General features: G+C 37.9%; 1 protein-coding gene and 1 non-coding gene across 2 annotated transcripts in view; both read right to left on the bottom strand.

Annotated features, from left to right (window-relative positions):
• Positions 1 to 11,408, bottom strand: part of LOC138353262 (uncharacterized) — a 472,768-nt gene that overhangs the window by 338,176 nt on the left and 123,184 nt on the right. The gene's annotated exons all lie outside the window — the stretch shown is intronic.
• On the bottom strand, positions 4,592 to 4,664 carry TRNAV-UAC (transfer RNA valine (anticodon UAC)). Its single transcript has one exon. It is a non-coding gene; the product is annotated as a tRNA-Val (tRNA).

Raw genomic sequence — 11,408 nt, 5'->3', positions numbered from 1 at the left:
CAGATTGGCGAGACGTTACGAGTGGAGTCCCGCAGGGGTCAGTCCTTGGACCTATACTGTTTCTGATATATGTAAATGATCTCCCAGAGGGTAGAGAATCGTTTCTCTCAATGTTTGCCGATGATGCAAAAATTATGAGGAGGATTGAAACTGAGGACGATAGTAGGAGGCTACAAGACGACCTAGACAGACTGAGTGAATGGTCCAACAAATGGCTGTTGAAGTTCAACCCGAGTAAATGCAAAGTAATGAAACTAGGCAGTGGAAACAGGAGGCCAGACACAGGATACAGAATAGGAGATGAAGTACTTAATGAAACGGACAGAGAGAAAGATCTAGGAGTTGATATCACACCAAACCTGTCTCCTGAAGCCCACATAAAAAGAATAACGTCTGCGGCATATGCGAGGCTGGCTAACATCAGAACAGCGTTCAGGAACCTATGTAAGGAATCATTCAGAATCTTGTACACTACATATGTACGACCAATCCTGGAGTATCTGGCCCCAGCATGGAGCCCGTACCTTGTCAAGCACAAGACGAAGCTGGAAAAAGTCCAAAGGTATGCCACTAGACTAGTCCCAGAACTAAGAGGCATGAGTTACGAGGAAAGGCTGCGGGAAATGCACCTTACGACACTGGAAGACAGAAGAGTAAGGGGAGACATGATCACAACCTACAAAATCCTCAGAGAAATCGACCGGGTAAACAAGGATAAATTATTCAACACTGGTGGGACGCGAACAAGGGGACACAGGTGGAAACTAAGTACCCACATGAGCCACAGAGACGTTAGAAGGAACTTTTTCAGTGTCAGAGTAGTTAACGGATGGAATGCATTAGGCAGTGATGTGGTGGAGGCTGACTCTATACACAGTTTCAAATGTAGATATGATAGAGCCCAGTAGGCTCAGGAATCTGTACACCAGTTGATTGACAGTTGAGAGGCGGGACCAAAAAGCCAAAGCTCAACCCCCGCAAGCACAAATAGGTGAGTACAAATAGGTGAGTACACATCCCCAGAAAGCAGCCCGTAGCAGCTGTCTAACTTCCATGTACCTATTTACTGCTAGGTGAACAGGAGCATCAGGGTGAAAGAAACTGCATAAAATCATCAGGTCAAATAGGGGGACCCTTGACAAGCCGACGGCTTCCTGTACACGTCGTGGCCTAGTGAGACGTTGGTCCCTCAGGTAAACTGAGGAGTTTGAGTTGTTCTCCGCCACTTTCTGTGGGTCTGTATGAGCTTGACTGTGTACTCACCTAGTTGTGTTTGCGGGGGTTGAGCTCTGGCTCTTTGGTTCCGCCTCTCAACCGTCAATCAACTATTGTCCAGATTCCTGAGCCTACTGGGCTCTATCATATCTACATTTGAAACTGTGTATGGAGTCAGCCTCCATCACATCACTGCCTAATGCATTTTATCTGTTAACTACTCTGACATTGAAAAAAGATCTTTCTAACGTCCCTGTGGCTCACTTGAGTACTCAGTTTCCACCTGTGTCCCCTTGTTCACGTGCCACCCGTGTTACGGGCGGTGTGTGGGTCTACGTGACCTTCAGTTTGTGTTAGTTTGTTTGACCTCGATTACACAAGGCCTTGTGTAATCAAGGTTTCTGTAATCATTGTTTAACCTTGACTGTGTGGGGGTTTATGGCCCTACATGACCTTGAATTTGCGTCGAGTATGTGGGTCTGTATGACTAAGTATGTTGTATTATTATAAGTAGGTCGTCCACTGCTTGCCTGATGTTTGGATGGAATAAATTGAAAATTTGTCCTTTCATGCTGCCTCAGATATATTGAATTTTATTGTTAAATGAACAATAACCAAGAGCCCCAAAGTCATGGAAGTTATTAACTGTTTGTTAAATGGTAATTTAATCTGTCCAAAAATTTCGGTAAAGTGTAATGCTTGACATGAAATAGTGTAAGTTTCTAGATGTTTGTAGAGTTGCTTAGGGTAGAAAGCTCAAGTATGATACAGAACCAATAGCATTATTCTTGTATGACTCAAAACCCATAACATTGGTCTCGTAAGACTGAGAACCAATAACAATGTCCAGTGTTCTGGCATACCCTACTCGTGTGATTCAAGACCAATAACATTGAAATTCTCTGTAATCTGTATGAATCACACATTCCCGTGAGCTGAATTAATTGGTTTAATACAAGGCCGACATGTTACAATTTCTCCTTGCAAGAGTATACCCGCCAAACACACACCGAAACTACGACGTTGGTACAACGTTCGAACAAGTTTTAACACCTCCTAACCAGTTATAACAACCAATATAGCAAGTTGTAACTACGTTCTAATACGTCATAAACACGTTAAGCCAAGATGTAACAACTTAATTACAAGTTGTAACAAGCAGAAAATAGAGACAGTTACGGTTTGTGTTTCCAGGGTATGAATTTGTTTTGCTCTCTCTCTCTCTCTCTCTCTCTCTCTCTCTCTCTCTCTCTCTCTCTCTCTCTCTCTCTCTCTCTCTCTCTCTCTCTCTCTCTCTCTCTCTCTCTCGCTCATTAAAAGTTGCTCTATTATAACATTTGAATGAACTATTTAGGAAAATCAGACGTACAGGCAGACTCCAAACACTGATTGTTGAGTGGTGGAGGCAGACTGCAAACAAACACTGATTGATTGATTCAGATCTGCCTTTGATTGTAGGAAGAGCAAGGCAAGTACAACTGGGTAAATACTGTTTGGCAAGTACAAGTAAGCACGAAGTCTTAGGGAAGCACAAGTAGTTAAGTACACATGTACACCAACATAAACCTTGATATTATGTGACTAGAGAAGATCTGAAAGCTGTTCCATTTTCCTCGGCAATAAAATGTAGAGAAACCTCCCCAACCCTGCCTTACCTGTGGTCACGCGAGTGCCTGTCTGTCTTGTGTGTACAAGCGTCCTCTCTCTACTCCCGGCTACACTTGCTCTCTGTTATGTTGAGTCCGGTGTTATGATGTCATAAACCGCACCAGAGCTCTGACCCCTCCAGACACATATAGAAGAGGCAGGTGCCATGTCTGATTCTTTCAGGCAGTAAACTGCCATAATGGAAACAATTTCCGGTTTTAGTAAGTTGATAAGGGTTAGGGTATTGGATGTGCTCACTTAGCGTGTGATTCACCTATCCATCTACACTCACCCATTCACCCCCCCCCCGGCTCAACCATCATAATAACCCTCTCCACCCCCACCCCCCCGGCTCAACCATCATAATAACCCTCTCCACCCCCACCCCCACCCCCCCCGGCTCAACCATCATAATAACCCTCTCCACCCCCACCCCCACCCCCCCCCGGCTCAACCATCATAATAACCCTCTCCACCCCCACCCCCACCCCCCCCCGGCTCAACCATCATAATAACCCTCTCCACCCCCACCCCCACCCCCCCCCCCGGCTCAACCATCATAATAACCCTCTCCACCCCCACCCCCCCTCCCCCCACCCCACACACACACGTAACCAGAAGAAACTATTTGGCTTCGGACTCAGACTCAGGGAGGCTCTTTTAAATGCATAAGAGAATACACAAGATTACTCTACCGCCCGGACAATTCCTGCTACGTAAAGAATCTAAATTGCTCATAATCACATGAATTCGTTCTTGATTTACAATCGGGAATCCCGGGTGGGATTGAAATGGTTGGGCACGTTACCTGTCACCTAATGGATCTGCTCACCTAGCAGTAAATAGGTACCCGGGAGGTAGGTAACTGTCATGGGGTTGCATCCTAGGGAGGATCTCGATATCAGCCTAAAGAGTATATATATTCATTGGCTACCTGTCCCCAACAAAATGCATTATTGATTATTATAAGTGCAGCCCACCATGGACCTGAATACATGTTAGCGCAGAGCACCATGGACCTGTATACATGTTAGCGTAGCGAACCATGGACCTGTATATAAGTTAGCGCAGCGCGCCATGGTCCTGTATACAAGCTAGCGCAGCGCATCATAGACCTGTATACATGTTAGCGTAGCGAACCATGGACCTGTATATAAGTTAGCGCAGCGCACCATGGTCCTGTATACATGTTAGCGTAGCGAACCATGGACCTGTATATAAGTTAGCGCAGCGCACCATGGACCTGTATACATGTTAGCGTAGCGAACCATGGACCTGTATATATGTTAGCGCAGCGCACCATGGTCCTGTATACATGTTAGCACAGCGCACTATGGGACTGTAATAAAAATATTCCTAATCCTCAGAGTTCTACAATTCTGATTTGCTAAGACAGGGTCTGGTCCCCGACGCCCTGCTGTGTGGGGGGAAGGTGTGACTATCACAGATTATCATCTCTGCATCCCACATGGCTAACTCGCTCCTTAATCATCTTCAGCACCACCCTCTATGTTCCACTTCTTAATTAAATACAAAGTCATCTAAGTTAACTAATTTATAATTTTAAGAAACTAATTTTTTCACTAAACGTCTGAAATTTTTCCGTGTTCCATAAGTATAACGTTTTGAGAGGTTTGAGTTACATTTTAATCGAATTATGGAATTTGCATTAGTTTCATCCTCTCTATCTACCAGACGGAGAGGGCTGAAAAACAATTTAATAAAGAACTGCTCCTGCCAGGGCTCGAACCTGGGACCTTCTGCGTGTAAAGCAGACGTGATAACCACTACACTACGAGAGCCATTGAATCACTTGATGCCTAATGTTTTATACTAGATTTGACTATATTTTTTTAATCGCTGCAGGTTGTATCTTTAACAATAATTTGGAATGTAATACGTTATACTTATATCGAGGTACCACTGATGTCAAACTTCTGACCTTCCCCAAGAAATGCGGCCAAGATGCAACCACGCAACAGTTGGCTAACTCCCGGATACCTATATACTGTTAGGTGAACAACAGTGGCATTAGGTGAAAGGTAACGTGCCCAAGAAAGGTAACGTTTCTTTCCCACCCAGGCTTCGAATCCGGAATTCCCGATTGTGAGTTGAGAATGAACTTTGAACACTTGCTTCTCAGTATCCCATAATTGACTCATAAATTAACATGAAAATTATTGAACCTTGCTGCTTCTATCTATCATAATATCATAACACCATTTATCATAATACTTTCATAATATCGTGTACCATAATGCCATCTATCATAAACTGTCCTCCACACTTCTGTGGATATATAACCCGTCCTCGACTCAAGTCCATTACACCCAGCGGTCGACCCCACAGACGCATTCATAAATTTTAACATGCTGTTCATTCAAAACGGACATTTTCCGAAATATAAATTAATATTATAATATATTAGCATATTGTGCATATATAGAAATGGTTAGGTTAGGTGTTTAGATTCTGTTGGGGATTATTTGTATTTGTAGTACGTGGGTAAAGCATTTACAGCGTTATGGTTCGAACAAAATTCGTCAGTGAAGCACTTGTTCTGGAAGTGTTCGAACGTCAACAGTTGTGAGTGTGAAAAAACGGTTTGTAAGCCGTTTTTCATTCATAAACAGGGGGTTTGGCGGGTGCATGGAATCACTTTTGGGTCTTTGTTTGGAGGACAAGCTGGGATATAAATCTTTCATTCACCTAAGCTCCTGGAGACTCAAAATGTGGATTCAAAGCGTGAGTCCGAAGCTCTATCGACTGAGCTATCGAGTAGTCTTAATAGAAGAACAGCCCGTCCCCCAAACAAAGACCAAAAAGTGGTTCTATGCACCCTTTCCCCCCCTCCCCCCACAAAACGGAGAGAAGGTCCCCCCCCCCCCCCATCGTGCAAGCCACGTCAACAACGACGAGTGTCCAACCACCATGCACGCCAGGCACAAGTGGGTACCTCCGCACCCCCTGGCTGTCGGGCCCGAACCTTACCTGGTTGTTAAAGATTTGGCGGGTCGTATTTCAGGGAAAATTAAGATTAAGGACCAGCCCGAAACGCTATATATGTCGTACCTAGTAGCCAGAACGCACTTTTCAGCCTACTATGAAAGGCCCGATTTGCCTAATAAGCCAAGTTTTCATGAATTAATATATTTTCTCAAATTTTTTTCTTATGAAATGATAAAGCTACCCATTTCATTATGTATGAGTTCAATTTTTTGTTATTGGAGTTAAAATTTACGTAGATATATAACCGAACCTAACCAACCCTACCTAACCTAACCTAACCTATCTTTATAGGTTAGGTTAGGTTAGGTGGCCGAAAAAGTTAGTTAGGTTAGGTTAGGTAGGTTAGGTAGTCGAAAAACAATTAATTCATGAAAACTTGGCTTATTAGGCAAATTGGGCCTTGCATATTAGGCTGAGAAGTGCGTTCTGGCTACTAGGTACGACATATATATATATATATATATATATATATATATATATATATATATATATATATATATATATATATATATATATGTCGTACCTAGTAGCCAGAACGCACTTGTCAGCCTACTATGCAAGGCCAAATTTGCCTAATAAGCCAAGTTTTCCTGAATTAATATATTTACTATAATTTTTTTCTTATGAAATGGTAAAGCAACCCTTTTCTCTATGTATGAGGTCAATTTTTTTTTATTGGAGTTAAAATTAACGTAGATATATGACCGAACCTAACCAACCCTACCTAACCTAACCTAACCTATATTTATAGGTAAGGTTAGGTTAGGTAGCCAAAAAAAGCTAGGTTAGGTTAGGTTAGGTAGGTTAGGTAGACGAAAAAACATTAATTCATGAAAACTTGGCTTATTAGGCAAATCGGGCCTTGAATAGTAGGCTGAGAAGTGCGTTCTGGCTATTAGGTACAACATATATATATATATATATATATATATATATATATATATATATATATATATATATATATATATATATATATGTCGTACCTAGTTGCCAGAACTCACTTCTGAGCCTACTATGCAAGGCCCGATTTGCCTAATAAGCCAAGTTTTCATGAATTAATTGCTTTTCGACTACCTAACCTACCTAACCTAACCTAACCTAACTTTTTCGGCTACCTAACCAAATCTAACCTATAAAGATAGGTTAGGTTAGGTTAGGTAGGGTTGGTTAGGTTCGGTCATATATCTACGTTAATTTTAACTCCAATAAAAAAAAATTGACCTCTTACATAATGATATGGGTAGCTTTATCATTTCATAAGAAAAAAATTAGAGAAAATATATTAATTCGTGAAAACTTGGCTTATTAGGCAAATCGGGCCTTGCATTGTAGTCTGAAAAGTGAGTTCTGGCTACTAGGTACGACATATATATATATATATATATATATATATATATATATATATATATATATATGTCGTACCTAGTAGCCAGAACGCACTTCTCAGCCTACTATGCAAGGCCCGATTTGCCTAATAAGCCAAGTTTTCCTGAATAAATATATTTTCTCTAATTTTTTTCTTATAAAATGATAAAGCTACCAATTTCATTATGTATGCGGTCAATTTTATTATTATTGTAGTTAAAATTAACGTAGATATATAACCGAACCTAACCAACCCTACCTAACCTAACCTAACCTATCTTTATAGGTTAGGTTGGGTTAGGTAACCGAAAAAGTTAGGTTAGGTTAGGTTAGGTAGGTTAGGTAGTCAAAAAACAATTAATTCATGAAAACTTGGCTTATTAGGCAAATTAGGCCTTGCATAGTAGGCTGAGAAGTGCATTCTGGCTATTAGGTACGACATATATATATATATATATATATATATATATATATATATATATATATATATATATATGTCGTACCTAATAGCCAGAACGCACTTCTCAGCCTACTATTCAAGGCCCGATTTGCCTAATAAGCCAAGTTTTCATGAATTAATGTTTTTTCGTCTACCTAACCTACCTAACCTAACCTAACCTAGCTTTTTTTGGCTACCTAACCTAACCTTACCTATAAATATAGGTTAGGTTAGGTTAGGTAGGGTTGGTTAGGTTCGGTCATATATCTACGTTAATTTTAACTCCAATAAAAAAAATTGACCTCATACATAGAGAAAAGGGGTTGCTTTATCATTTCATAAGAAAAAAATTATAGTAAATATATTAATTCAGGAAAACTTGGCTTATTAGGCAAATCGGGCCTTGAATAGTAGGCTGAGAAGTGAGTTCTGGCTACTAGGTACGACATATATATATATATATATATATATATATATATATATATATATATATATATATATATATATATATATATATATGTCGTACCTAGTAGCCAGAACGCACTTCTCAGCCTACTATGCAAGGCCCGATTTGCCTAATAAGCCAAGTTTTCCTAAATTAATATATTTTCTCTAATTTTTTTCTTATGAAATGATAAAGCTACCCATTTCATTATGAATGAGGTCAATTTTTTTTTATTGGAGCTAAAATTAACGTAGATATATGACCGAACCTAACCAACCCTACCTAACCTATCTTTATAGGTTAGGTTAGGTTAGGTTGCCGAAAAAGTTAGGTTAGGTTAGGTTAGGTAGGTTAGGTAGTCGAAAAACAATTATTTCATGAAAACTTGGCTTATTAGGCAAATCGGGCCTTGCATAGTAGGCTCAGAAGTACGTTCTGGCTACTAGGTAATATATATATATATATATATATATATATATATATATATATATATATATATATATATATATATATATATATATATATATATATATATATATATATATATATATGTCGTACCTAATAGCCAGAATCCACTTCTCAGCCTACTATGCAAGGCCCGATTTGCCTAATAAGCCAAGTTTTCCTTAATTAATATATTTTCTCTAATTTTTTTCTTATGAAATGATAAAGCTACCCATTTCATTATGTTTGAGGACATTTTTTTTTAATTGGAATTAAAATTAACGTAGATATATCACCGAACCTAACCAACCCTACCTAACCTAACCTAACCTATCTCTATAGGTTAGGTTAGGTTAGGTAGCCGAAAAAGTTAGGTTAGGTTAGGTTAGGTAGGTTAGGTAGTCGAAAAACAATTATTTCATGAAAACTTGGCTTATTAGGCAAATCGGGCCTTGCATAGTAGGCTGAGAAGTGCGTTCTGGCTACTAGGTACGACATATATATATATATATATATATATATATATATATATATATATATATATATATATATATATATATATATATATATATATATATATATATACATATATATATATATATATGTCGTACCTAATAGCCAGAACGCACTTCTCAGCCTACTATTCAAGGCCCGATTTGCCTAATAAGCCAAGTTTTCATGAATTAATGTTTTTTCGTCTACCTAACCTACCTAACCTAACCTAACCTAGTTTTTTTTGGCTACCTAACCTAACCTTACCTATAAATATAGGTTAGGTTAGGTTAGGTAGGGTTGGTTAGGTTCGGTCATATATCTACGTTAATTTTAACTCCAATAAAAAAAAATTGACCTCATATATAGAGAAAAGGGTTGCTTTATCATTTCATAAGAAAAAAATTATAGTAAATATATTAATTCAGGAAAACTTGGCTTATTAGGCAAATCGGGCCTTGAATAGTTGGCTGAGAAGTGAGTTCTGGCTACTAGGTACGACATATATATATATATATATATATATATATATATATATATATATATATATATATGTCGTACCTAGTAGCCAGAACTCACTTCTCAGCCTACTATGCAAGGCCCGATTTGCCTAATAAGCTTAGTTTTCATGAATTAATGTTTTTTCGACTACCTAACCTACCTAACCTAACCTAACCTAACGTTTTCTTCTACCTAACCTAACCTAACCTATAAAGATAGGTTAGGTTAGGTTAGGTAGGGTTGGTTAGGTTCGGTCATATATCTACATTAATTTTAACTCCAATAAAAAAAAATTGACCTCATACATAATGAAATGGGTAGCTTTATCATTTCATAAGAAAAAAATTAGAGAAAATATATTAATTCAGTAAAACTTGGCTTATTAGGCAAATCAGGCCTTGCATAGTAGGCTGAGAAGTGAGTTCTGGCTACTAGGTACGACATATATATATATATATATATATATATATATATATATATATATATATATATGTCGTACCTAGTAGCCAGAACTCACTTCTCAGCCTACTATGCAAGGCCCGATTTGCCTAATAAGCTTAGTTTTCATGAATTAATGTTTTTTCGACTACCTAACCTACCTAACCTAACCTAACCTAACGTTTTCTTCTACCTAACCTAACCTAACCTATAAAGATAGGTTAGGTTAGGTTAGGTAGGGTTGGTTAGGTTCGGTCATATATCTACATTAATTTTAACTCCAATAAAAAAAAATTGACCTCATACATAATGAAATGGGTAGCTTTATCATTTCATAAGAAAAAAATTTGAGAAAATATATTAATTCAGTAAAACTTGGCTTATTAGGCAAATCAGGCCTTGCATAGTAGGCTGAGAAGTGAGTTCTGGCTACTAGGTACGACATATTTATATATATATATATATATATATATATATATATATATATATATATATATATACATATATATATATATATATATATATATATATATATATATATATATATATATATATATATATATATATATATATATGTCGTACCTAGTAGCCAGAACGCACTTGTCAGCCTACTATGCAAGGCCCGATTTGCCTAATAAGCCAAGTTTTCATGAATTAATTGTTTTTCGACTACCTAACCTACCTAACCTAACCTAACCTAACTTTTTCTGCTACCTAACCTAACCTAACCTATAGAGATAGGTTAGGTTAGGTTAGGTAGGGTTGGTTAGGTTCGGTCATATATCTACGTTAATTTTAACTCCAATAAAAAAAAATTGTCCTCATACATAATGAAATGGGTAGCTTTATCATGTCATAAGAAAAAAATTAGAGAAAAAATATTAATTCAGGAAAACTTGGCTTATTAGGCAAATTGGGCCTTGCATAGTAGGCTGAGAAGTGAGTTCTGGCTACTAGGTACGACATATATATATATATATATATATATATATATATATATATATATATATATATATATATATATGTCGTACCTAATAGCCAGAACGCACTTCTCAGCCTACTATGCAAGGCCCGATTTGCCTAATACGCCAAGTTTTCATGAACTAATTGTTTTTCGACGACCTAACCTACCTAACCTAACCTAACCTAACTTTTTCGGCTACCTAACCTAACCTAACCTATAAAGATAGGCTAGGTTAGGTTAGGTAGGGTTGGTTAGGTTCTGTCATATATCTACGTTAATTTTAACTCCAATAAAAAAAAAAATGACCTCATACATAATGAAGTGGGTAGCTTTATCATTTCATAAGAAAAAAATTAGAGAAAATATATTAATTCAGGAAAACTTGGCTCATTAGGCAAATCGGGCCTTGCATAGTAGGCTGAGAAGTGCGTTCTGGCTACTAGGTACGA

This window comes from Procambarus clarkii, chromosome 56, assembly GCF_040958095.1.
Source record: "Procambarus clarkii isolate CNS0578487 chromosome 56, FALCON_Pclarkii_2.0, whole genome shotgun sequence".
NCBI classification, from domain to species: domain Eukaryota; kingdom Metazoa; phylum Arthropoda; class Malacostraca; order Decapoda; family Cambaridae; genus Procambarus; species Procambarus clarkii.
This window is presented reverse-complemented; position numbering and strand designations above follow the sequence as displayed.